Source organism: Scyliorhinus canicula, chromosome 20 (assembly GCF_902713615.1).
Source record: "Scyliorhinus canicula chromosome 20, sScyCan1.1, whole genome shotgun sequence".
Taxonomy (NCBI): Eukaryota; Metazoa; Chordata; class Chondrichthyes; order Carcharhiniformes; family Scyliorhinidae; genus Scyliorhinus; species Scyliorhinus canicula.
Window position 1 is genome coordinate 9,669,348 of NC_052165.1, and position 26,426 is coordinate 9,695,773.

The window sequence follows — 26,426 nt, forward strand, 5'->3', positions numbered from 1 at the left end:
ATTCTGAAATTTGGTCCATTACCTTTAAGCATTGCAACAAAAGAGCATTTCCCAGAGAGAAAAAAGTTAAATATTAACTGATTGAAATAAAGGTCACTTTGTGTAAATAGAGGCTACTTGATGGGGATTGATAAACTGCAGGTAATATTGCAAAAGAGTCAAATGTCTGCGAGAGTCATAAGTGACGAAGTTACAAGTTGGTTTCACAAATTAACCTGTACCCCTTCAGTCCTGTGAAGTATTTCATGATTAGCACAAATACGCATGTATTTCCTTTCTCTAAAATTCGAAAGAGTGGAAATTAAAGTGAAAGAAGAATTTGGGCCTTTTACAGGGTTTCAAGTGTCCCTGCGTGGCTTACCTGAATTTATACTGCAACACAGCTGAACTGGAATGCTGCTTTTTAAAGCTAATACATCTGCATTGTTGATTGTCATTTTGCTGAAAGCCTACATATACTCTCACGCATGAAGCCCATGGAATTAAGGAAGCAGTGACTGCATGGATATGACATTTGCTAAAGGACAGAAACAGAGTGTAGTGGTGAGTACTTGTTTTTCAGAGAGGAGGCCAAGCAACCATCTGGAGGTGTACATAGGCAAACCTTTTGAATGTGGCACGGCTAGTTGCAAAGGCTGTTAAAAGGTGTAGGGAGATCCTTGGCTTTATAGGGGCGTAGTGTGCACAGGCCACAAGGTTATGCTGAACCTTTACGAAACACGAGCCAGACCCCAGCTGGGGATTGTGGTCAATTCTGGGCACCCACCACATTTCAGGAAAGATGCCAAAGCTTTGGTAAAGTTGCAATGGGAGTTTTTACCAGAATGACACTTGGAATGAACCACAGCAGTTTATATGAAGCGAGAGAAGCTGGGATAGTTGTTTTTAGAGCAGAGGAGGTTAATGAAAGATTTAATAAAGGTGTTCAAGATCATGAATGATTTTGATAGGATAAGTAAGCAGGCATTGTTTTCAGTGGCAGAAGGGTTGGTAACCAGAGGACGCCTACCTTAAGGAGATTTGCGAAAGAACCGGAACTGATACGAGTTTTTAAAAAAACCTGAGGTAATTGTTATAATCTCAAATGTATAGCCTGGAAGGGTGGTAGAAGCAGATTGAATAATAACTTTCAAATGGCAATTGGATAATTATTTGCAGGGCTATGGGAAAAAAGCAGGGAGAAAGCGCTATCCCTTTTTGTCTTTCAAAAAAGCCTGCAGAGGCATAATGGACTAAACAGTCTGCTTCTGTGCTCTACTATTCGGTTAGCTCAGGTGGCTGGATGGCTGGTTCACGATGAGGAGGGACACCATTAGCGCAGGTTCGATTCCCGTACAGGCTGAGGTTATTCATGAAGGCCCCACCTTCTCAACCTTGCCGCTCCCCTGAGATATGGTGACCCTCAGGTTGAATCGCCCCTCTCTCTGGGACTGGGCCGATATTTGCGTCATTCTACAAAACTACGATTAAAGACCTTGTAAGGGCTGCACCACATCTCTGCCATTTCCAGAGTTATCTCAGCTGCTTTGGAAGCCCTAGAAGTCTCTCCACTCCTTACAAGGCAAACGACAGTCGGGATATGTATTCCCAAACCAGGAATTTCCACTCCTAAGGCTGGATGAAAGTCCAATTTTTCTGTTATGGTCAACACGCCGTGTGACTGGAGGCAAACCGGCTTCCACCAGAGAGAATATGGATGCCACCGGTAATCGGCCTGTAACTGCTTCAGCCAGGGTTTCGAGCTTGGGTTGGGAGTGTAGAGAATTCCCGACTTTGCGAACCAGAGCTTTAAAAATGGCTGTCAGAATGTTGGATTTTTGGGTGGGGGCAGGCTGGATTAGAAATTGGGGCGGGTGACACAGTAAGAACTGACATGTCCGCTGGGTGTGGTGGTGGGTTGGGTGGAAGGCCTGCCAAAGGCGGTCATGCCCTGTGTCCAAGGATTGAAAATGAAGAATGAAACATCCCGACAGCCCTCACCCCCGCCCACACACCCCACATCCCATCCATGGCCCCAGGCCAAGCTATTCCCTCCCACCCACCCCCTTGGCCCCTTCTTCCCCCATGCCACACTGAGCCCTCCACTCACCCCTATGGCCCTTCATGTGCCCATGCCATGCGATGCCTCCTGACCTCGTCCGTTCTTCAGGCCTCCCAAGATTGGGGAGGGGGTGAGACTCAATGGTGGAGCCAATCTGCTACATGCCAGGCTCCGCTGTTGGATTTCCGTCCCTCACTGCACAGGATGTCCAGCCCTCAAGAGCTGCCAGCCAATCAGATTGGCAGACAGTTCCGTCATTTCTGGCAGCGTCACGAGCACATTTGTGGCCATGGTTGGGAGTGCATGCAGGCCCAAAAAGAGGACTGATCAATCTAGATATGGGGCAGGGAGGGATTATGCGGTTTAGCGAGGGGATGGTTCGAGGGGGTGGTCAGGGGGGAATGGCATTTATGACACAGCTGGGTAGAAGAAAGTGGGAGTCCTATCTTAGGGCAGCTGCCTCTCTAATGCACAAAGGGCACATTTGAAGACGGTACACCCCCACTTCCCGCCCTTTTAAAAGGTTTCTCAAAACGATGATCTGCCCAACTGCTGTTTGCACCTTGATTTTTAAATATGACAGGTGGGCTGCCACTTTTGGCACACTCCCCCTACCCACATTATGAGGATGAACTGAAGGATGGTTGAGAAGGTGGTGTGGTGGGTTTACTTGCACCCTGCCAAAGACATGTCCGTGAGGACGCATAAAATGCAGCCCTAATTACAGATTTCACTCTTGGAAATAAAACTCATGCATAAGCCCATTTACCTCATTTATATTCCTTCACGTAAAAAAAGCCTTATAAGAACAAGTATTTAATTCAAGTGCATAATCCCTTATCACAACAACTATCAGAATTCACAGTGCCACATCAAAAAGAGTGAAATAGCAAACAATCTATTTTTTTAAAACTCCCAACTTTTTTTCAGATTCAAAGGGCAGGACTTTTAAATGCCTTGAGAACCTGACAGCTCCCTTTGACAGGTGCATTTGACAGGTCTTCTTGACACTTTTGATAGGTGTTCATGATGTTTTGACAGGCTCTATTGCCAGTTGCTACTGACAGTTGCGGCAGTTGTCTTTGACAGGCTTGTTGACAGATCCAATGAGCTTGATAGTTATTAGTTTATGCACCTTTTAATTATATTTAAGCCTACTTTTGACAACCCTAAAGGGAACCTTACCTCCCCCAAAGGCATTCTGGTATCAGATCCAAAGGGGTATTCTACCTATCGAAAGTGTACCCTGGCTATGAATATTGATCCACAAAGTTCGGATCTGGGACCAAATTCTTGTACCCTACCCTAGTCGGGAGTGCAGAGATGGGAGTGAAGAAGGGCTTCACAAACATTTGATGTTGAATGGGGTGTGCAGAGTATAATAGTAGTTGGGGAGGTTGACCCATGATGTGCCATCTGTCCCAAGGTTATCTAACAGTTGGACAACATTTAAACCTTCGACACTCAACTGAGAAGGCAATGTCGTCTCCTTGGGGCACAGTGACTTCATCGTTGATGAACAATCTCCCAAATGGGCGTTTCTGAAGGATTGCTTTCTAGCTGCGTCCAAATTTCCCAATCTGCATCTGAATTGCCCAACCTGTGCTGGACCACCTCCAACCCCACACTACTTCCCCCACAACCCCCAATCCGATCATCCCTCAGGTATCAAGAGGAGGAAGAGATGTCCAGGAGGCACCATCACTCATAATATCTCACAAATGGGGGGGGGCGGCAAGTCGCGCAGTGGTTAGGACTGACACTGCGGCGCTGAGGCCTCAGGTTCGAATCCCGGCCCTGGGTCACTGTCTCTGTGGAGTTTGCACATTCTCCCTGTGTCTGCGTGCGTTTCACCCCTAAAACCCAAAGATGTGCAGGTTAGGTGGATTGGCCATGCTAAATTGCCCCTTCATTGTAAAAAAATAATAATTGGGTACTCTAAATTAATATTTTTTAAAAATCTCACACATTGCCATTTCAGACACCAACACATTGCAGTTATGTAGCGCTGGTGTAGAATCAGTGGCACAAGGTGCAAGTCACTGCACCAGAGTGCAGGAGGTGTCAGAGATATCCACATTGGAGGAGGGAGGGAAGTAATGTCGATGCTCCAGTAGGCAGGAATGTGCAGCCTCAGGAGTGACCTTTTGGGGAACAGCTTTCAGATAATTAGCGTCAGTGTTCTTTGAGGCTGTTTGGACTGTAAATGAAGGAGTCCATCACTGTCCTGAGCTCCATGTTGCCCTGGGGGCTGAACCACAGGAGCCCTAACCATGAGAGATTAGCAAATCCCATGGAGAGACACATGCTGGAACACGTGGAGTTGTTGCAAAATCTTGGCCAGCAAAGGGTGAAAGCCGCCCTCAGTGACCTGGATCAGTCCGCTCAGAGGTCTATGGAATACATGAGGAGCTGTGTACCCTTAACAGGATGGTCACACTGTCGGCACTGCAGCCATCTCCATCAAAATCACCTGAAGACCAAACCAGGGCTGTGAAGGTCATTGATTTGGGTGGAGCTACCGAGAGCTCCTCAGCACCTTCATCTTCCAACACGAGCCCCCCGCCCAGCTCCAATGTCAGAGCAATTCTCTACTGCACATGTGCCAGTGAACATGGATCCCCTTGCAGAGATACAGAGGGCCGAATTTGAAGGATAGTCATTGGGTGTGTTCCTGCACAAGGCAGGCCACTGCATTAATATTTAGACAAAGAGGTGAGCAGCCTGCCTCCTCCTCCAAGGCAACATGGGGATGGCACGTCAAAGGAGTAGGTATGAGACAGCAAAGGCAGTATCTCGCCTGGAGCACTAATGTGTTCACTGTGGTCACACTTTACATATTGTACAATAGCACATTTCAGCACTTCAGTATATTTACTTAAACTTGTACATGACTTGGTGTGTGTCTGTATACTTGCGACCTCGGATGGTGATGACCAACACGAGGGGACATAGCTTTAAATTGAGGGGTGGGAGATATAGGACAGATGTCAGAGGCAGTTTCTTTACTCAGAGAGTAGTAGGGGTGTGGAACGCCCTGCCTGCAACAGTAGTAGACTCGCCAAATTTAAGGGCATTTAAGTGGTCACTGGATAGACATATGGATGAAAATGGAATAGTGTAGGTCAGATAGGCTTCAGATGGTTTCACAGGTCGGCGCAACATCGAGGGCCGAAGGGCCCGTACTGCGCTGTAATGTTCTATGTTCTATGTAAAATTATTAAGGTTGTTCTTGCTGGTGATAATGAAGGCAGCTTGCTGAGGTTCATTTCAAAATGTCATCAAGTGGATTAAGACTGCGTTGGGTAATCTGCTTTGTGGGGCGCTGTTTCCTTCTGTGCTCTATCACATACAATTCTGGTGTTCAGAGGCTCAGCACCCAGATACACCTGGTATCATTCGGTCTCCATCCAGGCTTGACATTAAGCAAGGCTGAAAGATCACAGTCCGTGAACAGATGTTGGGCAGTAGGTGGGTCTCAGGTATGAGTGCTGGATGCAAGCCATTCTTCTGCCCTGCAGTGTTACACACTGGCCTAGGTGTAGACAGCTTGAGAAGCCATGTATCGTGCGGGTAATCAGGTCGTCTGCTGTGCATTCTGTATTTGCATTCCAGATGTCACAGTATCACAATGCTTTGTGTGAGAAACAGGAGTACTTGAAAGTCAAGAATGTTGCACGTGGCAGCCACATCCGAAATTGGACCACTGGTCAGAATGGATGGTGCGCGGGTTCTTTCAAAGAGCTGTTATTGCAAAGTTGTGGGCTCACTATGCAGATGATGTTGTGACTGCTTGTATGCTGCAACAAATCAGCTTGTACAGGGTTTTAATCCTAATGTCACTCTGAGTATCATGGGCATAGTTTGATGGACAATTTGGTGGCATGGTCCCTCATTTACAGTCCTTGGCATTCATGTCAGAGGGCCAGGTTGTGAATGATCATGTGTGTTTGCAGTACAATGAGGTTTATGGTTATGGCCATGAGTCTTTCAACCATATGAATGTGATTGAGTCCATCTCATGGGCGGCACGGTAGCAGAGTGGTTAGCACTGTTGCTTCACAGCTCCAGGGCCCCAGGTTCGATTCCCGGCTTGGGTCACTGCCTGTGTGGGCTTCCAGTTGGACGCGCCAGGCCCAGCGGAAGCTGTCCGGTAAAAAGAGTTTCTCTATTGATGATGCGAATGAAGTCTGAGCCCCGGGCAAGGCAGGGTGGAAGTGACAATGCCATCAGATAGCGTAGCCAAAATGGCAGGAGTAAGTCATCGGATGAGGCGGCTGTTGCTGTTACTGCTGCAGCATTTGCAACAGTTGTTAAACAGACCCCCCCCCCCCCCAGCAAATGCTGCGGCTGTGCTTACGACAGTAATCCCAAATAAATGTTGAAGACAAGAAAGAAGCAAAATGACAGGAGTAATACCATTTAGATTGTGCAATCAAAATGGTGGAAATGAAATCGACGGATGTCGCTGCCACACTTGTCACAGTGGGTATCCTCTTTGAAGTCATGGCTGCTGAATTTGAAGAGCAATTCACCAGACACTTGTAAAGATAAGGTAAAGAGATGATGAGAACCCTAAAGCAATCGGTGGAGGTCACACTGACCCCATTAAAGGAGGCTTTGAGCAAGACAGCAGCTACAGTGCAGGAACCGGGGGAAGTGCTCAAGGGGATCTAATCGTTACGTAGCAAGGGTTCATTCCATCAATAAAGACCTGAAGATAAAGATGGAAGACTTGGAGAACCGGTCGAGACAGAACAATCTTCGGATTGTGGGGCTGCCGGTAGGGCTAGGAGCCAGTGACCAACAGAATACCTTTGCAGGATGTTTGTGAAGCTGTTGGGTGAGGAAGAGGAGGTTCGAGCTGGACAGGGCCCACTGATCACTTTGCTCGAAACCACAGGTGAACCAGCCAACAAGAGCAGTGATCGTTTGCTTCAGCAGGTATCAGGCTGAGGAACGAGTATTGCAATGGGCGAAGCGGAAACAGGAGGTGAGATGGGAAGGCAACACCATTCACATCTATCAAGATGTGCCAACTGAGCTGGAGACAAAATGTATGGCTTTCAACAAGACGAAAGCAGCACTCTAGAAGAGATTCGGAATGGTCTACCCGGCGAGGTTACGAGTGATATACAGGTCCAAGGATCTCTCTTTTAATTCTGCAGAGACGGAAGAGGCGTTTGTAAGGGCTGAAGGCCTGTAACTAGATTGAATGCTGCGTTGGGGTTCTGATATTATGGTTAGGTTGGATGGGTTTGGAGGTGACAGGTCGTTATGTTATAGTTATCCTCCCTCATATACGGTTTTGTTATTATTAACATATTTGGTTGTTTGCATTATATTAGGATTATATATAAATGTTTAGGAAAGAACTGGGGGTGGGGAATTTGCATGTTTAAGAAGGGAATTTAAATTTAAAAAAAAGTAGGGGAGAAGGGCAACGTGAAGTCCCTTATGTTTGAGACGTTAATAAAAAGCACTTTAACGGGTGCCACTTCGCTAGTAAGCTGAGGCTGGCTAGTGAATGGGAGCGTGGTGAGGGGAGAGGCTATGGTGGGTCAAACCTTCTAAAACAGCATTCGGCCAGAGGCGTGAATGAATGGGGAATAGGGGTAAGGATGAGGAAAGTAGTTTCAAGAGTAAATATCTGGGGGATTTATGTGGTGGGGTGGGGGAGGGGGTTGGGGAAAGCTGACTGACGGAGGTAAGGAATAAGGGTCGGGCCCACTCGGCGGGCGTAGCCAACGGTTATAGAAATGAGGTGAGGAATTGGAAATATTGTCAGGGGGGACAGACATGTCCCCCAGAAGGGTGGTGGTTGAACGGCTGGGGGCACGGTGAAGACCCCAGTCCGGTTGATGAAATGTAACGTAAGGGGACTGGGCAGTCCGGTGAAGATGACAAGAGTGCTCCCACATCTGAAGAGTTTGAAAGCCGACGTGGAGACTCATTTGAGGATAAAGGATCAGTTACGGCTCAAAAAAAGATGGGTTAGTCAGATGCTCCTAATAGCAGGGCCCGAGGGGTGGCAATATTGGGAAGCAAAAGGGTGAGGTTCCAGATAGAGCAAGTAATAGTAGATCAGGTACGTCATTGTCAGAGGTACGTCGGAGGGAAGATCGGTGGTACTGATCAGTCCTAAGCTGGGATGATGTAGGATTTATGAAAAGGCTGGTGGCAGCCATTCCAAGTCTCAATACACATCCGTTAGTTCTGGGTGGGGATTTATACACAGTGCTGAACCCGATGTTAGACCGTTCGAAGCCACGCACATTTAGTCCTGCAGGTGGGGCGAGTGTTTTAAAATAAATATTTTTATTCCCCTTTTTCACAAGTGTTGGCAACAATTATGAAGGAGATCGGGGTGGGGGGGGTGGGGATGTGGCGGGGGGGGAGGTTTGCGTCGACCCTTGGTGGTTTTTACACCTGGAGGGAATGGAATACTCCTTCTCTCCGGTACATGATGTATATTCAAGGATTGATTTTTTTTCATCATAGGGAAGCAGCCACTACTGTGAGGATAACAGATTAGTCCACCATCGTTATTTCCGACCATGCCCCATACTCGGTAGAAGTAGTCTTGGAGAAGGGCTCAAGAAGGGTGGATGGATGTGTGATTGTTTGTGGATTTGGGCTTTTGCAAAATGATGAGTGGATACATTAGCTTAACAATATGGGTAGGTCTCTCCCTCAATGGTTTGGGAAGTCCTCACGGCTGTAGTGCAGGTGGAAATGATCTCATACAAGGCCCAGATGGATAGGGAAGTGAGGGAGGAACACCAATGGCTAGTGCAAGACATTTTGGAGGTGAAATGTATAGTATCCAATTATATTTTTCCAATTAAGGGGCAATTTAGCTTGGCCATTGCACCTAACCTGCACATCTTTGAGCTGTGGGGGTGAAACACATACAGACACGGGGAGAATGTACAAACTCCACACGGACAGTGACCCGGGGCCGGGAGCGAACCCGGTCCTCAGCGCCGCAGGCAGCAGTGCTAACCACTGCGCCACCGTGCTGCTCCAGGTGAATGCCGAGAAACCATTGATTAGTGACGAGAAATTATTGATCAGTAGGAAGGTGCTTCAAATGAAGTTTGATTTACTATCAACTAGGAAAGCGGTATGCCAGTTAAGATAGGATAGAATGGTGGTGTATGAATATGGAGAAAAGGCGAGTCGGTTGTTGGCATGCCAACTTAGTCGTCAGGTGGCCACGATGAAGGTTATACAAGTCTGGGATGAAACGGGGAGGTTGTTGTCAGCACCGGAACAGGTGAATAAGATGTTCACGGAGTTTTAGAGGAATTTGTATAGATCAGAGACCCCGAGGGATGAGTGAGATACGCAACAGTTCTTTGAGGAATTGAAATTTCCTATGCTAGATGAAGAAGATAAGGCTGGACTGGAGAGGCTCATACAGGTCATGGAAATAGAGACTGCAACAGGGAAGATGGAGTTGGGGAAGGCAGCAGGGCGACTGAATTCCCAGTGGAGTTCCACAAGAAATCTATGGATAAACTGGCTTCACTGCTGGTAATGATGATTGAAGATGCAATGCAAATGGGGATGGGTGGGTGGGGGGGGGGGGCTGCTCCCAGAGACAATGGGGCAAGTTTCAAGTTCATTATTGTTGAAAAAAGGTAAGGATCCGATGGATTTTGGGTCAGATCGTCCGATATCCTTATTAACCTTAGAGGTTAAGATATTGGTGAAGGTGTTGGCTCTTAGATTACAGAAGAGCCTGCCGTGGATAGTGGGGGAAGACCAGATGGGATTCGTAAAGGGGAGGCGGTTAGCTTCGAATGTACGATGCCTGCTAAACGTGACTCTGTCAGAGGGGAAGGAGCAGGAGATGATAGTGACACTAGATAGAAGGCATTCGATAGAGTCGAATGGAAATATTTGCTTGCAATGTTGGAACAGTTTGGAATTGGGCCTAAATTTGCAGCATGCAGATCCGCAGGCAAGTGTAGGGATGAACGGAATGACCTCGGAGTGCTTTCGGCTATGGAGGGGAATGAGATTGGGGTGCCCCATGTCCTCTCCATCATTTACTTTAGCGATAGAACCCTTGGCCATTTCGCTGAGGAGCTCGAATAATGGGGTGGAGGGGTGGAGCACGCATCATTATACGCTGATTGTTTACTTTCATATATATCTGACCCAATACCTACGATTGGAGATATTATGGTGCTACTAAAAAGGTGTGGATCCTGCCCAAGCTATCAGTTCAACTTTGGAAGAAGTGAGTGCTTTTCAATGTCAATACCGACAAGGATAAAACATGGGAGAAATGCCGTTTCCGGCAATAACCAACCACTTTCAGTATTTGCAGGTACAAGTGGCTCGAGGCGGCACTCAGATCCGTGAATTAAATTTTACGAGCCGAACAGCAGGGGTTAAGGGAGACTTACAAAGAAAGGATTGTCTGCCCCTATCGCTTGCAGGCCGAGTGCAAGTGGTAAAAATGAACTTTCTACCACGGCTACTGTTTTAATTTCAGTGTCCCCTGGTCTTTTTAGCTCAAGTGTTTTTTGTGGGGATGGAACCATTGATCTCTTAATTTCTATGGGATGGGAAGGTCCCTACGATTTGTAAATCTTTGCTTCATAGATGCTGACAATTTGGTGGCCTAACCCTGCCGAGTCCTGTGCACTATTACCCGGCAGTGAACGTTGAGAAGGTTCAGTGCTGGGGTAGGGAACCGGATATAGTATGGGTGCTGATGGAGGGAGGGGCGAGTAAGGGGTCAGGGTTATGAGTGCTACACCCGTTGGCACCATGGAAATATTTGAAGAACCCAATTGTGGTGTCAACGCTGAAGATATGGCAGCAGCTTCGCAAACATTTTAAGTTCGGGGCAGGATTGAAACTGATCCCAGTTCGAGCAAACCAAGTGTTTGAACCGGCAAAAATAGACTCTGGGTTCCAGGAGTGGGAGGGAAAAGGTGTCATCATGTTGAAATACTTGTTTCTGGAAGGTTGTTTCCCAACATTTGAAGAATTGAGGAAAAAATATGGACTCCCGAGGAGGGAGACCTTTAGTTACATGCAGTTATAGGTTTTCATAAATCTCTATGATCCCAGTGTTATCCCTTCCTTCTTTGGCTTGAAGAGGTGTTGATGGTGTTGGGGTAGAGAGGGGAGTTACCTCAGCTACTTATGGGAAAATTATGGGAGCAGGATCAGAATCCCTGGATGGGGTGAAGGCCAATGGTCGGAAGTATCAGGAGAGAGATAGCATGCAGCGCACTACTACTATTCCTGATACCCTTTCTCGGGCATATAGCAGAGCTTCACAAGAACTGGAGGCACTTGAAGCACATCTTTAGAATGCCAATTGCCTGCTCAATGCTTCTGTGATGACGTGGCTGCTGTTGTAGTTGCACTCTGCATCTTCCTTCGGAAGGAGGTCATTATTCAAATTTGTGAGGGGGTACACCTGGTCCTCTAGAGGTCAACCATGAATCTGCGTTGGTGGTTGAAATAGCTTGAGGGAATTGGGAACAGCGTCGTATGAAGGAGATGTAGCAGTTGCCAGGGAACCTTGCACAGACATGAAGGAAGACCTTGTAGTGGTCACAAACCACCTGGAACAAAAACAGAGATTGCTGGTTAAATTCAGCTGGTCTGGTAGCATCTGTGGAGAGAGAAACAGAGTTGGATGTTTTGGGTCCATATGATCCTTCTACAGACTTACAAACCAACGAGACATGGACTGAGTAGAAGGATTTCTGGTTGGTAAATTTGTCTGCTTGTTCTGTTGGGGCCTTGATGGCAACATGGTGCAATCAGTGACATCCGGCATCTGAGGGAAACCTACTAATTGGCCAAAGGCTGTGGCCCTCTTGTGTCTGACACACCAAATCTCCAGGGAAATGAATGTGATTGGCCACATGAGCAAACAGCGTGTTAGTTACAGCCTTAATGCAGCTGTGTGCTGCTGACTGGGTTTTATCAGACAGGTCTCCAGATGATCCCTGGAAGGGTCATGAAGCATGGAGGTTGAGAGTCGTTACCTTCACAGACACTGGCGGGGCATCGGGGGTTGGATGGATCATGACTTGAGTTTCTGCCGCCCCTTGTGACATTCGTCTGTCACAACCTCACGCCTTAACCTCAGTCTCTTTGGGCAATGGTTCTCTGTCATGTTGAGGTAGGTTGTACACCCCTCCCAGAGGGTATAACCTGGTTGCCCTGTCTCTCCTCCTTCCTAGTCTGCAGGCATCTTTCTCCTGACCTCCGCCTCCTCTCTTGCTTTTCTCTGGTTACTCACAGTGCGGGCTTCTGTGGCCTCTATGTGCGAGCATGCCCTGTCCATTGTCGCACGCAGCGCTTTTCACCCTTCACCAGCACAACGTCATTCCTTGCAGCTGGGTGTATATGTCAGGAGGGGCAAAATGAATTGCCCTGCTGGACTAGGAGCCCCAAACTCCTACTCTCTTGTGCTCAGGGAAGAAATTTGGAATTTGCTTTGCGCTACATCTGGGACTGTGAATAGAATTTTAAAGAAAATTCATCAGGGGCACACTACCCATCCTGGTGATCAAAAGAAAAACACCGAGTTCAGACCAGGTCTACTTTGTGCACTTCAGGTTTCACACTCCTAGCCCACCAGATCTGACTAGAATGGAGGCAGCTCATTTAAATGGCTAGATGTCTCCATAAAATGCACCCCACCCCCCATTCCTGCCCCTGTGAAAATAGGAATCGCCATGCTCAGGGGTGTGACTTACAATTTTACGGGCAGACAGCATTGTCAGAGACCCCTCCCACCCAGGCTTTGCCTTCTTCCAGACCCTTCCATCAGGCAGAAGATACAGAAGTCTGAAGACTCGCACATCCAGACGTAGAAACAGCTTCTCCCCACTGCTACAAGACTCCTCAACGACTCCCCCTTGGACTGATCAGTTCCCTGTAAGAACACTATTCACGACACCCTATGCTGCTCTTGCTCATATATTTGCTTTGTTTGGCCCTTGTTCCGCACTGTAACCAAACACTATTTATTGATGTACTTTGCCGATTATTCTTTTTGTCTGCTGCGTATATATTGTGTACGTTCCCTTGGACGCAGAAAAATACCTTTCACTGTACTTCGGTACATGTGACAATCAATCAATCAGTCAATCAACCAATCAATCAATCCTGTTAGTTCGCCATTGTGTTGAAAATCTGGGCCCAGGTGAGACCCCAGGTGACAACTCAGGGGCAGCACGGTAGCATGGTGGTTAGCATAAATGCTTCACAGCTCCAGGGTTCCAGGTTTGATTCCCGGCTGGGTCACTGTCTGTGCGGAGTCTGCACGTCCTCCCCGTGTTTGCGTGGGTTTCCTCCGGGTGCTCCGGTTTCCTCCCACAGTCCAAAGATGTGCGGGTTAGGTGGATTGGCCATGCTAAATTGCCCGTAGTGTCCTAAAAAGTAAGGTTAAGGGGGGGTTGTTGGGTTACGGGTATAGGGTGGATACGTGGGTTTGAGTAGGGTGATCATTGCTCGGCACAACATCGAGGGCCGAAGGGCCTGTTCTGTGCTGTACTGTTCTATGTTCTATGTTCTAACTGGGGAGGTTTCTGTGTGTGAGCTGCTACTGTCTGTGTGAGCTACGAGATTAGTGTGAAAAGGAGAGGTGTATGAAAGAGGAGGAATATGTGTACGGTTGGTGTGTTTCTGTTGTGCCTCTATTCTGTAAAGGAGTTTGCTTCAATATTCAGCTTCTTGAACAGCAGAGTGTTGTTATGAGAGGCAGCAAAACGTAGAGAAGTGAATGTAGACTAAAGACATAAGTGAGAAAAGGATTAAGGAGGTTTTGATCAATAATGATTGCAGAAACCATAAAACTTAGCCATTTTAAGCAGAAGCTTTAAAACCTGTCTCTCAGTTGGAAGATAGTTTGACAAACTTTGCAATAAGCGAGCATAATAATGTGGCAACAAAGATATATTTAAGATCCCTTGTGAAAATTTGTTGTCAGAAAATATTTCTCCATGTCTAAATATTTTACAAATAAAGAATGCATGTAAAATAAAATAAAAAATCACAAGTGTAGCCTTTGCAAGTTAATATATCTTGCAATTCCTTGCACAGTGAGCAGCTGTGCACCATTCCTCTGAAGAAATGTACACATAATTGATTTACATGAATGATCTTTATTAGTGTCACAAGTAGGCTTACATTAATACTGCAAAGAAGTTACTGTGAAAAGCCTCTAGTCGCCACATTCTGGTGCCTGTTCGGGTACACAGAGGGAGAATTGAGAATGTCCAATTCACCCAACAAGTACATCCTTCGGCACTTGTGGGAGGTAACCGGAGCACCCGGAGGAAACCCATGCAGACACGGGGAGAACGTGCAGACTCTGCGCAGGCAGTGAACCAAGCCGGGAATTGAACCTGGGATCCAGTGCCAACCACTGTGCTACCGTGTAGTATACAATATTAGTTGTATACGGAAATATTGGTTGTACGCAAATTTCGTCAGTCATTTCGGAGTAAGACCCCCTGAAAGTCTCTGCCTCTCATTTACATTGCCCTCATAAAAAAACAGCTCCTGCGAAATGCCCGAATATTGCATTAGCACAGATTTACACTCGAAAGGTTATCAGCATAACTGAGAGTCCTGGACTATTAAAGATATAATCTTCATGATTTTATTTTTTTCAATTCATAAAAGAGACCTGTGCAATACTCAGCAAAGATGCTGTCAGAATCAGTGCACTTTAAATATTTTGGAGCCCCCCCCCCCCCCCAACGCATTTAGGGAAATGAAGCTGCTGGGATGTCCTTCCCAATAGGCCAAATCCCTGTCGCGCGTAATGGTTGAAGAGGGAGAGGGGCAGAAGCGACATGCGGCTCAAGGAAGGAGGCACAACGGCAGAAGGTGATGACAGTGGGAAGGCACTAAAACACTAACGTAATACCATGCAGCGTCATTCAAAAGTGAGATTACATCTGGTAGAAATATTAACCTTGGAGGGTACTTCTGAGTAATTCAGATCATGTTGGCAATAGCTTTCTAACACCAGTATTGAATGCACAGCAATCTCTGTTACTGTACACTGCAGTTGGAGCCATGTCCTTTTCAGTTACGTGTAGAAATGAAAGGCGAAACGAGAAATAACCAGGTGGTTTGGTTGTAACATGTTGGGTATCTCAGCTGGACAACTGTTATGTTCAACCCCAGATTTAACTGAGACTCACAATTCCTTCCTCTTGTGCACAAAATGCTGTGAAGCATCAGAGTGCTCGATTTCGCATTGCACACATACAGGTTTCCTGATTCTTACATCGAAAGCTCATTGAACACCCATATTCCCAATTCTTCAGGGCAGCACGGTGGCACAGTGGGTTAGCACTGCTGCCTCACAGTGCCGAGGTCCCAGGCTCGATCCCGGCCCTGGGTCACTGTCCGTGTGGAGTTTGCACATTCTCTCCGTGGTTGCGTGGGTCTCACCCCCACAACCCAAAGATGTGCAGGGTAGGTGAATTGGCCACGCTAAATTGCCCCTTAATTGGAAAAAATTAATTGGGTATTCTAAATTTATTTTAAAAAAATATTCCCCTTCCTAATTCCCCGCACGGGACCTACAGGGTGGGAATTGTTATCTTCCGCGTGATCCACACGGAGTATGAACTCTAATCAACCAAATGTATACATGGTCGGCCAGTAAGGGGGAAACCTGGGGGGAGGGGGGGGAGATGGCGTATATGAAATGAAATGAAAATCACTTATTGTCACAAGTAGGCTTCAAATGAAGTTACTGTGAAAAGCCCCTAGTCGCCACATTCTGGCACCTGTTCGGGGAGGCTGTTACGGGAATCGAACCGTGCTGCTGGCCTGCCTTGGTCTGCTTTCAAAGCCAGCGATTTAGCCCTGTGCTAAACAGCCCCTATATAACGCATTGTAAATAAATCTAATTTGGTATTTTTCTCGGTGCAGACTCCCAGTGTCCTTATTAAAGTGCACTCCCGTCCCTTCTGGTTCCGTAGCTAATAATTCCTGGAACCGGCCCCTAGTCTGTTTCCAGAGCCTCATAGCTTGAGAGACGCTACTCCACATCGAGCTCTACTGCACTTAATGACAGCCATTGGTGTGTTGGAAGGATTTGCAGATTGGCAGTCCACCTGTTCGACCGTGTCATGAACGCACCTTCCTTGGCCATCGTGTCCTGGGGTGGGGTTCGAGCCCGTAGCTTCTGGCTCAGAGGGAGGGGCCGCTACCCACTGCGCCACAGGCATTCACAATATTCATGACAGTTCAGCGCACTTACAGTTGACACACAAAATGTTACGCTGCATTTAGAACAATAGTGAGCTTCCTGTGAACAAGATCAGGCTAAAATTTAGTGTAAGTGCTATTCAACGCCAAATAAGTGAGGGTGCCTTCCTTTCATACTTTCCTTTTTATGGCTCTGGTCGATAAAACATTTTTAGGTTTGAATATCAAGAATTAAATCCCAGAAGGGTTCACAAATCAAACAAAGAGTTTGGGAGAAGTCAATGGTCAGAATTTGGAAAATGTGGACTGGACTTTGAAATGCACAACACTCGTGGGAAGGCATGATTGTGAGCGAAGGTTTTAAAGCATGTCTCCAAGGTGGAATTTGGAAACCCTCATATGACAATCATTTTGGGGGATTCTGGAGAAGAAATCCACAGGCACTAACTTGTTGTCGGAGTGGAGTGGGGATGTGACCATCGGCAATCGGTGCACCTGAGTGTCATTGAGACCATGATTGTGTTAATCTTAAAACCTGTCTGAAATTTTAAAGTAAAGGGGGAGTAAAGGAGCATTATATTACAATCCTATGACCTTTGTGGCAGCACATGGTAGCACAGTGATTAGCACAGTTGCTTCACAGCTCCAGGGTCTCAGGTTCGATTCCTGGCTTGGGTCTCTGAGTGTGCGGAGTCTGCATGTTCTCCCCCGTCTGCGTGGGTTTCCTTGGGTGCTCTGTTTTCTTCCCACGATCCAAAGACGTGTAGGTTCGATGGATTGGCCATGGTAAATTGTCCTTAGTGTCCAAAAAGGTGGGGTAGGGTTACGGGGGTAAGGTGGAGGTGTGGGCTTGGGTAAGGTGCTCTTTCCATGGGCCGGTGCAGACTCGATGAGCCGAATGGCCTCCTTCTGCACTGTAAATTCTATGATTCTGTAAATTCTCCGAATCCATTTTTTCCCCATATTTAATAAGTTTTTTTGTTGAAACTAATTCGAGGTCTTGTGACTCTGTTCCTCCACCTTTAATTAGAAAAGAAAGGAAAAGTAATTGGGCGGGATTCTCTGTCCTACCGTGGCTCCGCCGGCAGCAAGATTCTCCGTTTCACCAGCCGGCCGATGGGGACTCCCATTGCGGGCAGCCCCACGCCGTCAGGAAGTCCCCGGGTAAGTGGCAGGGGGGTGGTGAGGCAGGTGAATGGCACTCGGTGAATTACTCATTCAGAGAGCTGGTGACAAATGTTGTCCTCCTGTACTCTAACAATTCTGAGAAGCCTGTGGCCAGTGTAAAATTCAGCCCATGGAGTGGTAGAAGTAGCTATCCATTTGATCTAAATATGAGGCAAGGGAAAGTAGAAAGGTGAAAAGAACTAATTTGAGTGGGAACAAGCTTGTGAAGCATAGATAGCATGGATCAATTGGGCTGAATGCCCATTTCTTTAGATTGTATGTAATTGTGTATACATAATTGTATACACGTATAAAAATAATTGTATAGGCTAATTATTAATTGTGCAGCAAAAGAATTTGGTCGTTATGAATATTGGAGGGCTTAAGAAAGACATCAGGGTTGTGGCAACTGTGCTGTACCAGGACAGGCTAATGTTGAAAGTACTGGATTAATTTTTTTTAATGATGGTCTATATTTTGGGACAATGTAATGCCAAAAGACAGCCAACGCATTTCTACGGCAAGGCCCGAGGATTTCCATTTTGAAATAGTGAAAAGAGAGCATTCCTATTCCCTGCATGCCCTGAATCTTTTTTTCTTATTAGATACACAAAAAAGGCAACAATTTTCATTTCTTGACGAGCGTACCGCATGGCAATGTAACTTTTGTATTAAAATGTGTTGACTGTGGAAGTGGAAAGCACCATTTTGTTTTTAAACTTTTATTGCAAGTTTTGCATTGACACATTCTGCAGACACCATTAAAAGGGGAACTGGCGGAACAATATTGTAAATCAATCCACCCAAAGGTTTAAAGATTGAGAACGAAGGGATGATAAGTTAAAGAAATCGTAAATCATTTTGAAGTAATAATCCCAGCTAGGCAAAGGTTTCTCCTCACCATCCACTGCATGATTCTTGCCTCGGTTATATTTTCAAAACTGTTAACACTGTGAATTTATTTGTACCAATCCACACATGTGTTTAAAGGTGTCAAAAAGCCTTATTGCGTTTCAGGGAGAAATGATGCCTGTGTTACAAAGAAAGTGATTAAAACGATTTGTTAATTCGATTTTGGGGAAAAAAAGCGCCTTTTCTCATTTATACCTGTCGACAGTTTCAGAGCTTCAAAGAAATTTAACACCCGTCAGAAACTGACTTGGGCTGTTTTGTTACCTTTAGTCTTTTCTTCCTAAAAATATATTGTGATTCTTTGCCTTGCTTTCCCCCAATATCTAGACTACTTGTACTTAAGACATTTTGTTATGTTATCAGTAGATATATGTTGTCCGTCTCATAAAGTGACCTTGAAATTTGATTGTGCCGTGGCAGTTTTTGGGAGAGGCAGGAAATGGGTGCGAAGGATACACTGTGACATGTGCTTGCTCAGTCTGCATCAGAGGTAAGGCACCCAGGGTTCCCATCTGGTTCACATGTTAATTCTTCCACCACAGAGAGTTGAACAGTCTCTGAGCTTTTGATAACAGGCACAATATCTTGGCAACGCCTGGATCCCAGCTTGGCTGTTAGCAACTATCAAGAACGAGTTTTACAACACCAGGTTAAAGTCCAACCGGTTTGTTTCAAATCACTAGCTTTCAGAGCATTGCTCATTACTCAAGTGAATGAAGAGATAGGTTCCAGAAACATCTGGAACCTACCACTTCATTCACCTGAGGAAGGAGCAGTACTCCGAAACCTAAAGTGATTTGAAACTAAGGACTTTAACCCGGTGTTGTAAAACTTCTTACTGTGCTCACCCCAGTCCAACTCCGGCATCCCCACATCAAGAACAGGTTTGATTATGGAGCAACAGCAGCTAGCAAGGCTGGAACTTTCAAAGCACCGTGGGGGTCAGGGGCGGGACAGGCAGGATTTGAAAAATTGTGGTGCCAAAGGTTGGCCAGAGATCCCAGCGGCTTCAGGACAGTTTCAAATATTGAAAGGGCCATCAGTTGGGAGAGAGCGGGGGAAATACCCAACTGGAGATGGTTGATGCTTCTATTTGGACACTGAGCTTGTCTCCTAGCTAATTAGGCCACTTTACATTGGAACCGGGTTGTAAGGCCAATGTAAGGTTAGGACCCGGAATTCCTCTGGGTGCTGAATTCCTGCCCTACCATTGAAAATCCAGCTCCAGGTGTCCAGACTCAAGGAAGAAGTGTGCAAATTACATTATTTGTGTTTTGAGGACTAAAAGGGGTTTAAACATTTTTTCTAAGCGTAGTACTGGATGCAGGTGGTGCTAAATTAGTATACCAATTTTCATATGGTATGTGTTTTGCGAAATAACTCCACTCGCAACAGGAAACCTGCTAATTTTAGGTTATCTGATGAAATATGAATAGAAACAGATTACTTATCAGTGTGTTTTCTTGATCTGCAGAATTAAGTAACCAGTACCTATTGTGAGCACATAATTTACTTGGGTGTCTGTTCCTCTGTTCCTTACAATGGCAAAGCTAAACCATAATGTGTAAGCATACTTTCTCTGGCTCAGTGGAAAAAGGAAGGTTAAAAAAGGCTTGTGCATTACAGCGCACAGAAGGCGGCATTTTATTGTTAGTCACATTTGTCCTTTTGCCAGTTTCACATGCGCCTCTTAATTGCATCCTGATTTTACAGGTAGAATCAGCTTTGCGCAATAATTATAGTATTGATAAAAATTCCATGCATTTTTATCGCACCTTGCATGGCCTCAGGGCATCCAAAGTGCTTTAGAGCCAATTAATTGTTCTTAAAAGATGGTGGGCTGGATTTGCCATTTCAGCGGCTAAGTGGAGCATGTGTGGTCTTTTACAACCAAGGAATCGGTGTGAAACCCTCACTGATTCTGGGACCGGTGAGGGGCTAGCACCGGTGGCGAGTGAAACTCTTGCTTCCCGTGTCGAAAACGGCCGGAGAATGGCCGGGACCCGGGCCGCGCATTCGCACGGCTGACGACCTGCAGCGGTCGCGCCGTGCAACAGGGCGCCGGCCGTGCGTGAATACAACCCACCATCCGTGAACCCACAGCCCACCCCCTGGCCAAACCCTCCCCCAGTCTTTGCAGAAGCCTCCCAGCCAGCAGCACGGATCCCAGTTGAGTGTGATGACGCTGGACAGAGTCCACAGCCACCACGACCGGTTCACGATTTGTGTGCCCACACGTTGTCCATGCCGTTGGGAGCTCGGCCCATCAGGGGAGGAGCATCGCGGGTGGGCTGGCCGATAACGCGATGATGCAAGTTTGGAGGTGGCGGAGCAAGGCTAACCAGAGTCAAACCGGCACCGGCCCCAATTTCGGCGTCGGAGCCCATCCTCCGCCTGATCACCAAACACGATTTCGGCGTCGGGTAATGGAGAGTCCCGCCCAGTGGTTTTTAAAAAAATTTTTGGGAAATGCACCAGCCATATTGTGTTCGGCAAGTTCAATACAGAGCAATCAGACAAATAACATATTAAACTGTTTTAGAGATATTGGTTGAATGTTGTCGCAGATTTTGAGAAACTCATCTTCAGACAGTGATAGGAGCTTAGTTTAATGTCTCAGCTTAAAAGGTGTTACCTCCAACAGCACTCTTTCTACACCACCCAGTCAGCTAAAGATATGCTGAAATTCTGGAGTGAGACTTAAATCATGACATTCTGACTCATATGCGAGGGCACAGGAACATGGCAATTAGAAGCAGAAGTAGGTAATTCAGCCCCTCGAGCCTGCTCTGCCACTCAATCAGATCATGGCTAATCTCTTCCTGGTCTCAAATCCACCTCTCTACTTGCTCCCCATTATCCCTTTAACCTGTTTTTTAAAAAACAGAAATGTATCTATCTCCTTCTTGAACCAGTTAATGACTCTGACTCCACCACACAATGGGGCAGCGAGTTCCACAAATTCACCACCTTCTGCGAGAAGTGGTTCCTCCTCATCTCAGTTCTAAATCTACCGCCCCTCAACCTAGACTCTCATTCTAGATTACACAACAATGGGGACCATATGGTCTACATTTATCAATCCCATTTAGTATTTTTTTTAAAATAAATTTAGAGTACCCAATTATTATTTTTCCAATTTAGGGGCAATTTAGCGTGCCTAAATTGACACGGGGAGAATGTGCAAACTCCAGACGGACAGTGACCCAAGGCGGGGATTTGAACCCGGGTCCTCAGCGCTGTAATCCCAGTGCTAACCACTGCGCCACCATGCCGCCCTCCCATTGAGTATTTTATACACCTCGATCAGATGCCCCCCTCATCCTTCTAAACTCCAGCGAGTATAAGTCGAAACTGAACTAAGGATGACAGATAAGTTTATTCTGCTACTTTTACAGTTCACTGCAATGTGTTTGACTGTCTGAACTTGCTTGAAAAAGGCAATGTCTCAATTTGTGTAAGTTTCAATATAGGCTGACCACATGAAAGCCTGCTTTTAAAAGCTCATGCAGCACCTTATTCGTTGGTAATCATGCCTTTCATACAGCACCTTTTTTTTACCATAATGGGGTTTTCCCGTGTCTAGCTAATTTTTAAATGAAAATAAATATCTAAGCATATGAAAAAGGGAAAAAAATGACTAACAGGTGCGTCAAATCTGTCTGGACATAGTGTAACATCATCATCCAAGTCCTTTCCAAAGGACAGACACACAATCCCCTTGCAGCTTCCTGGGAGCAGCAAAGCAGGTAAATAATCAAAGCCAATTTAGGAATTACTCTCCAACAACCAAGGTTATTGTCACGCCCAGTGAAGGCATGTCCCATTCACGCCTTTAAACGTGGACTGCATTCAGTTGAATTTCCAGAGCTGTCTTTTATTTTAAAAAGCGGACATTAATTAACAAGATGATTAAGATGACTGCTGGAGATCAAATAGTTTTAGTGATTTCTGCCTCCAGCCTCAGAAAAGTTCCTGATCGAATCTGCACGGATTCACACCTAGGGCGGGATTCTCCCTTCTGGGGACTAAGTCCTCACGCCCGCCGGAAAACAGGCGAGAATCACTCTGGACTTTTTCCTTGAAGGTCCGGGGTGATTCTCCGTTTTACAGGGGGCTAGCAGAGCCTCGCCGTGTGTCCCGCAGCTCTGGCTGCTGGTGGGACCTGCTAGCCAGTCCGTGTGGCCATGCATGCGCACGCCGACAGCAAGCGGGTCTGCTCATGTGTGTGGCGGCCCATCTCAGCACGGGCACCGACGACATGGCGGAGCCACACAGTGGGCCCGTGCGGAGGAAGGTAGGTCCCTCCCAGATTGCGATGGCCCACCGATCGGTGGCCCCCGATCACGGGCCTGGCCACCACTGAGGCCCCCCCAGAGTCAGATAGCTCTGCCTCCCACCAGAACCGCCACTGTGGTCGCGGATCCCAGCTCCCGCCGGGTGGTACCACATGTAAACCACGCCGGCGGGAGTTCAGCCAGTCGACCACGAAGAATTGCTGCAGGGGCCTTTCCAACAGCCCCCGACCGGCGGTGCGTCGACCGCACGCACGGGATTGCCATTGCACCGATTTCCGTCGTGAACAGCTATTCTCCAGCCCCGCACTGGGGCGATTCCGGCACAGAGGGTCAGAGAATCCCGTCCCCCCCATGTTTGTCATTTACTCAATGTAAATAGACTTATAGATTCATATTGGCAAGTCTTAAGCTTTTGGGATCAGTTAAACACAAATAGGTGTGAATGTCCACTATCCATCTCCCATTGTGTAGCAATGGATTAGGACTTCGAAACCATTCTGGTGCATAACGGCGGTTGATCATGTGAATAGAACTATCTTCAGGATAAATTCAGTATTGCAAGAACCAGGAAGAAACTGGTCAGTCTGCAAAGAACACCCACTGCAAAATACCAGCTACAGAACAAGGCTGTAACACCTATACTTGTTTAAACCTGGTGAATGCTAGCATCTTAAAAGTCTCCTGGTTTGATTCCTATTCCAAGTCCACTTGTACGGAAACTTGTTCAGAAAAACTTCAAGTGACTAATTTTGTAACATGCTGAACATCCATATCTTTGAAGGAACACCACAATAATACCTGCTTTACAACTCCAGCAGTTGAAACCACCTAAACTACCTGTTTAAAGTGAAAATGTCACCTTTAACTGGCTAATGGCAACTGCTTTTCCTGCGACCAGCCAAATGCGTGAACTATAAACTATTCTTTTGTTTATGAATTGTAAATGTGCGATATCTTTTTGAACTGTTTCTTTCTTGAGTGTGTGGGTGCCAGAGAGTGACATAGGGTGGATTTTTCCCTCCCATTTTTGGGAGGCAGGATCGGGGTGTGGGTGAAGGAAATCCCACCTGAGTCCCAAAACAAGTTTTCCTCCAGAGGGATATAGAACAGTACAGCACAGAACAGGCCCTTCGGCCCTCGATGTTGTGCCGAGCAATGATCTCCCTACTCAAACCCACGTATCCACCCTATACCCGTAACCCAACAACCCCCCCCTTAACCTTACTTTTTAGGACACTACGGGCAATTTAGCATGACCAATCCACCTAACCCGCACATCTTTGGACTGTGGGAGGAAACCGGAGCACCCGGAGGAAACCCACGCACACACGGGGAGGACGTGCAGACTCCACACAGACAGTGACCCAGCCGGGAATCGAACCTGGGACCCTGGAGCTGTGAAGCATTTATGCTAACCACCATGCTACCGTGCTGCCCCTTTCTGGTACTGATTCCCCATTTGGATGTATTGAAATATAATTATCAGGCCTTTAAGCCCGATAGAGATCCCGCCTCACGCCCGTTTGACTGCCCATCAATGTTAGAGTGTGTGTATGCCAGCATGAATCACGAAACGTCCCCCATGATGTGCAACGAGCAAGCAGAACCTGCTGGAGTACAGAGGAGTGCAACCCCAGGAAGAGTATCAAGCCTGGAGAGCCCCCTGACACTTCCCCTGGTACCATCAAAGTAGGGGGAGAGGGGGTGGGGTGGAATTCCCTGGTGGAAGTGGGGGGAGTTCCGTGAGGGTTAGGGGGATTCTGTTTTTCATTCTTTCAATCGAGCGCCCTTAAAAACTAAGTTGCTGATATGACATTGTGCAGTTAGCTTTTTTTGAATGCAAGTACCTAAACATACAGCTGAGCACTCTGCCTAAAATGAGAGAATTGTGCCAAATGTGTTTAGAGTTTCGGGATGAATGCATGAATAAATACTCCTCCATTTAAACCCACAAACGCTTGCTGTTGGTTATCCCACTTGACCATCCATTCAGGGGTTAAGTCATGCAAAATCATGACAAATAGTAAGGGAAGGAAATTGGGGCTCAGTTCTTTCTCGTCCCTGTACATAACACTGTCTGGTTACTTCCAAGCAACCACTGTACCTGGCTACAGAGCTGCACGCTCAAAACTAGTAAGTGGAAAATAACCTGGGGGGTTATTGAAGCCGTTAACAGTACCACATGGTTTTTGAAAATGAATACTGTATTGGAATGAATTTCCATGACAATCAAATGTAAATGTTTATGTTTACAAACCTAATAAATGTAAATTTAGCTAAATAGAAGGGATCGAGTGACAATTGTCTGCTGGCTGCATGGCATGGCCTAGCAGTTTTGATTTAGGTTTTTTTGTATGGAAGGGCACACAAGAAAGACTAAGCAATCCAGATTTTGTGCAAAGGTTCAATCGAAAACTTACATTTATACAGTGCCCGTCACTACCTTAGATCGTCCCGAAGCGCTTTACAACAAATGAAGTCCTTTTGAAGTGTTGTCACTGTTGGAACTCAATGGTATAATAAATTGGTAGATGTGGGAAATAAATGCATTGACACTGCTGAAATCATGGATGCTCTTCTGTAGATACAGTCATAGCATGATATTGAAGCAGAGAGTGACATTGTGAGATCTTTTTGTTGTATATAAGCTGGAAGTACTGATATACACATTGTGTTCCTGTCCCCATGGAGACCAATAACTTTTTAAAAAGTCGTTTCAAATCCAATGGCTGATTGAAAAGATCACGCAACAAGATTTCAAGTTTTAAGACTTTTACTGTAGTAAGCAGACTAAAAGCAAAGGAGTAACACTATTTTCTGGACAGTTTACACTTGAAATTGCAGAAAAGATTGCCCTGTGTGAATTTTAACGTAGCCAATAATCCCACACCATTGTAATACTTTATTCTGTCCCTTAAATGGATACTTTATTCTCCAGGAGCCAATCCAAATCTATTTTCTGCTCCCCATGACATGCTTCCTATTGCTTTTCCCAGTCGGCTAACTATTAATCCCAGGGCTGACTTTCACAGAGATGGTTGCCCTGGAGATTCCTCCTTCAAACCAAAGGTAGGCAAATATTCCAGCCTCATTTAAATCCTCACTAAATTGGTCTGTTCAATCTGAGTGCTAGCCGCCACCCACCTTCTGCGTGGTGAATATAAAGACAGCATTTTCTCTACTTCAGGTGCTGCACTAGCTGCCTCTATCCCTCTGCTCTTTCTCTCACACTGCTTCATGCCGACTAATCTGGGTCAGGTGCAGCGATATCTTACGGTGTTTGCTCCCCAATATTGACGTTTTCTTTCCAAAGCCCAGGCTATGGCAACGTTAATCACATGGGTAGAAATGCACATTAGTTATTCTCTCGATTCACCAAGTCCATTCTACCTTGGAATTTAGCAGACAGCTTAATACCAACGATAAAACTTGACATTCCTAATATCTCCCTGTTAGACCTGGAGACCAACAGTCTACCCAGAGCCAACACAGATGTGCTTGCTATTGTTTACAAATGCGATCATCTTGCACCTTCTTCACAGTAAAACACCCTGCTCCTCCCACCTCAGAAACTTTGTATTTGTAACAACTCGGTGTCGGAGATGGCGAGACACCTCCATTTCGACTCAAAACGTTAGCTCCCTTCTCTCTCCACAGACGTGTCAGACCTGCTGAGATTGTCCAGTATTTTCTGATTTTGTTTCAGATTCCAGCAGCCGCAGCAATTTGTTTTTACCTTTTCCTTTTCTCTTGATTGATAGGTTGAGGCTATTTCAAAGAAGGAATCA

The 26,426-nt window shown here is 46.3% G+C and overlaps 1 protein-coding gene and 1 long non-coding RNA gene across 5 annotated transcripts in view; one reads left to right on the forward strand and one right to left on the reverse strand.

Annotated features, from left to right (window-relative positions):
- LOC119954992 overlaps window positions 1-529 on the reverse strand; it is a 6,469-nt gene extending 5,940 nt beyond the window's left edge. The window contains exon 1 of the long non-coding RNA XR_005458356.1: window positions 362-529. This is a non-coding gene — a long non-coding RNA (uncharacterized LOC119954992). The remainder of the gene's footprint in view (window positions 1-361) is intronic.
- Window positions 1-26,426, forward strand: part of foxp2 (forkhead box P2) — a 460,612-nt gene that overhangs the window by 5,636 nt on the left and 428,550 nt on the right. Inside the window, exon 1 of one of the 4 annotated variants that reach the window (XM_038780770.1) lies at window positions 349-543. The exons of the other annotated variants lie outside the window; for them this stretch is intronic. The gene's annotated coding sequence lies outside the window, so the exon portion shown is untranslated. Of the gene's footprint in view, window positions 1-348; window positions 544-26,426 lie in introns of those variants that run through there. 4 annotated transcript variants of the gene reach the window in all.